Genomic DNA, 4499 nt, shown 5'->3' with positions numbered 1-4499 from the left:
CAGCACAGCCCACGACTGAGTTTTACATGCAAATGGATTGTACCAACTTACAGTCACACAACATTCCTTGTAATAGGAATCAAATGCATCACAAGTTTGAAGTTTCTGAATTTAATAGAGTACTAGGAAGGTTCGACAACACAACTATGAATAATTGTCTTCATCTTGTCTCAGGCCCTCGGAGGTAATACCGTAGACAATTGATCAGCACCTTTACAAAAGCAAAATACAGATTGCAAAGTGAACACAACGAAGATAAAAAAAATCACAATAGGAAAAGCACTAGGTTCTTGCCGGAGATGGCGGTGAAGACGGCGGGGAAGTCGTGCTCAGAGAGTGGGCCCAAGGAGAGCAGTGCCAACAGTACGGTGTGGTGCTGGCCAAGACGAGATACACTTCGTCGTCGCCATAATCCTGCACCACTCCGAGCGCACGGTAGTGGACGCCGACCGCTGTCGTGGTCTCGTCCTACTCGCAGCTGGCGCCCCCGCCGCTGCCACCGCCTAGATCCATGCCTCTGCTCGCTGGATTGGGATGCCACGGTCGCGGATCCGCCGCCCCAACCGCTAGGAGTAGCAGGAGCAGTGGCTGGGACGAGAAACTGTGTGCGGCGGCGGCTGGATGTGGCAGGACAGGTTGCTGTGTGCGGCTAGGGTTTGGGCACACCGAATTATATACACACGCGGGCTAAGCATGCCCTCTTTCGGGCTGGTTGAAAGGCCGTCAAGGCCCAGGCCTAGGTTGGGTACCGGATAAGACTCTAGGCACATGACGATTAGTATTTCTCTGTCGGTACCATAGTGACCGACAAAACAATTCAAATTTTCCTGTCGGTGCTATGGTGTCACACAGGATAATTGTAATTTCTCTGTTAGTTTTACTATTTTTTTGTGCGTTTTATGAAAACCAACAGGACAAATATAATTTTTCTGTCGGGCGATTCCTTACCCACAGGAATATTTTGGTTTCCCGTAGTGATAAGCAAGCAACTCTGCTATTGATCCTAATCCATAATTCAATGGCATGCGTGTAACCCTATGATTCAAGAACACTTTCTATACATGCTATGCACAAAGATTACATTAACTTTTTGCAACCTCATGAGCAATGATGCCAAAAACGGGAAACTTTACTACAAAGTCTGGCTCGCTTGCTTGGAAGTATCACCTAGGTAAGCTTCTGTACAAAGAAGGCAAGACACGCTAGAGCAGTATGCAGTAACTTTGAAAATTGAGCATGGTAATCCCCATTATATATATTGCAGATAGACGAAATGCAGTCAGCACACCCTAACAATGTGCAAAAAGGGACAACATTGCTCACTCATATACTACGGTACATTATAACATCATGGTGAAGTCCTTTGTGCGGTTGTGCCCACACAGTTGTCCACCTGCTACACCTATCTTTTGGAGTCCGGCCATTGTCCATCAAACAAAATTGTCCATGTGGAGTCCTAGGGTTTAATTGGCATGATGAGGGCGACCTGGCCTCTCAAGGGTTGAGAAACCATGTTACCAAGATAGCCACGAGTTGGTTGTCAAGTGATGATAAGACACCATGGCCACAAACACACCGCCACGTTAAGAAACAAAAGCAATACATATGAACTGAAAGAAGATCCGTTACCATACTATGTATATAGAGCTCCACGAGTGACTTCAAATTAAAAGCTCCTACACCATGGAACGGTTCGTAGGGCATCAGGTGATACTGAGGCTCTTGTAACCACCACACTACAGGCCCTTTCGCCGATCAAGAAAGTAGATAAAAGTACAAGAGCCACGTGATCAACATTAATTTATTAAGTAAGCACGTACCACTCGCACATGAAATGCTTTGTGTTTCCAGACGTGGACAGCCCATCCGCCTGCATTTTCACTGTAAAACGTGATTTACACAGGCGGGCCGAATGCCCAAATATGTAAATGCAATTAACAGAAAATAAAAAAAATACAGCTCGGTGAGCCTGGCCTACCGAGCCCACTATGGATGTCACTGTAGAGATCGCCGTTGCTCGGAGCTCCATCGTTGAGCCTGCTCCCACCTTCACCACCATGCCCTTCCTTCCTTGCCACTACCATCGTCTATCGCCACCTGCGGATCCCTGCCACCATACACCTCCGCCAGAAGGGGAAGGGAGCAACCATAACTGCTGGAAGGGGACGAAGCCCATGCACCACTTCCGGTTCCATAAGGGTTGCCACGGCCACTCCGGAGAAGCGTTGACCAGTTCCGCCCTCGTGGATCTGGGCCGCAGCAGCGCAACATACCACCATCGATCGGGAGCCACGCTACAACCGGAGAGGCGTCGCCACTGCATCCACCTCCACTGTGAAAGGGAGGGAGAGAGATGAGATTAAGAGGGAGAGAGGAGACGCGGGGCTCACCGTACGCCGGCCTTCACGTGCGCTACGCACTGCCGGTCTTCCTGTGCACTGGTCAATCGTCGGTGTGCCGCAGGCCACCTGTCTTCGATGTGTTGCGTGCCACCAGTCTTCAGTGCTTTCTGCACCACCGGTCTTCACGTGCACTGCGCGCTGCTGCTTGTAGGCATGGGGTCAGCGTCGACACAGGGATTGTGTTCAGGCGTGTGGGAGAGAGAAGAGATGGGGTGAGTAGGAGAGAGAACGCATGGGCGGCCAGGTGAGAGAGAGAGAGAGGGAGAGAGAAGTTAGAGATAGCATCCTATAGTCGATAGGTGTGAGAGAGAGCACGTGCATATGCTGCAACGGACTCTGAGCTTTGAAATGGGCCTGTTGGGTGATTTTTAGAGACAAAACGTATCTCTGTAAATAAGTAAAATGCCTCAAAAAATGCCAAACTATTTTAGGCAACACATGGAATTTTTGCCAGCCTCTAAAAATAAAAAGGCTTGTCCCCTAAAATCATTTTTAGTGGCGTAAGCCATTGTCAAGGCCTCAATGTGCTACCATTATACTACCGTCCTTTTCTGTAGAGCTAGGATCTAATTCACCAAACATAATTTCATCAAGGACAGTTCTTAGCATTTACTTCTAATTAGGTGTGAGTGTGTGACCGTGACATTGATAGAAAAACTACTTTTGAAGTGTTGCCATGAATCGGTTACCATGTAATAAGGAATTAGATGAAAGTAAACACTACTACAAATATCATTTGTAGGGGCGGCTCCTGGCCATTTCTAGGGACGGTTTGCCCAGCCTCCCTACAAAAGCACCTCTACAAATCGTAGATTTGTAGGGGCAGCTCACGAATCCAGCTCAAAGAATAGCAAAAAAAAAAAAAAAAAAAAAAAAATCCTAGGAGGGCCTCCACCGGTCAGCCATCCGCTCGCTTTGTCGAAGTCGCCTCTAACCACTGCACCTCACACTCAATCATGTGTATAATGGATTTTCTTTCTCCTCATATTATCCTCAACCGAATTTCAATTGAGTGTTTAAAACCCAAAATAAATTCAAATAAAAAAATTATCAACTATAAAGTTGTATAACCTTTTGAGATCTACAACTTTTATTTTTGTTTTTGTCCATCCGACGCCGTTTGAAAAATTCAAATTACAAATGTTGGAAATTTAGACGTAATTATCCTCAACTAGATGATTTCAAATGAAAAAAGTTATCAACTACAAAGTTACATAACTTTTCGAGATCTACAACTTCTGTTTTTTGTTGCTTCTTCATTTGAGGTCAAAAATTTAAATTTCAAATGTGAGAAATTCAAACATAGTTTTTCTTGACAAGAAGATTTCAAATGAAAAAGTTTTCAACTACAAAGTTGCATAACTTTTTGAGATCTACAATATTTGTTTTTGTTGTTTCTCCATCCGAGGTCGTTTGAAAATTTTAAATTCTAAATTTGAGAAATTCAAACATAATTTTCCTTGACAAATGATTTCAAATAAAAAAGTTGTCAACTACAAAGTTCTATAACTTTTCGAGATCTACAATTTTCATTTTGGCCATCTTTTCATGTGACTTTGTTTGAACAATTTACAATTTGAATTTCAAAAAATGACTACTTCAAACAACATTTTAAAACAGTAAATGATTTCAGCCAAAAAGTCATGAAAATAAAAGTTGTAGAACTCATCAAGATCTACAACTTTTATTTTGGTCATTTCTTCGTCCAACAAAGTGATAGTATACAGATATGTAAATTTATGAACAATGTTTACTTCCAAATTCGTGGCCTCACTCGGTGTGATGGCGACGAAGGGTTGAATTCGATCTTTTGGTGACCGAACCCTCCTTGGTGGGGTCAGCTTCCGCTGACAAGGGTGATGTGCCCCGCTTGGGGCCTTCTTCTCCAATTCGATGGGCGTTGCTCGGTTGTCGGGGCCGAGCGATGATGGTGCTGACCCCTTCGTGAGTCTATGTCGCATAGGTCTTCCACTCGAGCGAGGGCTCGGTGAACTCGTTTGGGAGTTACCGATCTTGAGCCCGGAGGCGTCCTCCTTTTTGATCGAAGCCTATCGTGGGTCAGGTGATCGAGAGCATATAGGCTCTAGCTCGGGGCCA

General features: G+C 45.0%; 1 long non-coding RNA gene across 1 annotated transcript; it reads right to left on the bottom strand.

Moving 5' to 3' along the window:
• Positions 1 to 248: 248 nt before the first annotated feature.
• LOC136539104 (uncharacterized) lies at positions 249 to 2624 on the bottom strand. The gene is made up of 3 exons (XR_010779538.1): positions 2391 to 2624; positions 1979 to 2317; positions 249 to 1881 (listed from the first exon to the last, which is right to left on the bottom strand). It is a non-coding gene; the product is annotated as an uncharacterized lncRNA (long non-coding RNA).
• Positions 2625 to 4499: the final 1875 nt, after the last annotated feature.

Source organism: Miscanthus floridulus, chromosome 2 (genome assembly GCF_019320115.1).
Source record: "Miscanthus floridulus cultivar M001 chromosome 2, ASM1932011v1, whole genome shotgun sequence".
Taxonomy (NCBI): Eukaryota; Viridiplantae; Streptophyta; class Magnoliopsida; order Poales; family Poaceae; genus Miscanthus; species Miscanthus floridulus.
The sequence above is the reverse complement of the archived record's forward strand: the minus strand, read 5'-3'. Positions and strand labels throughout refer to the sequence as shown.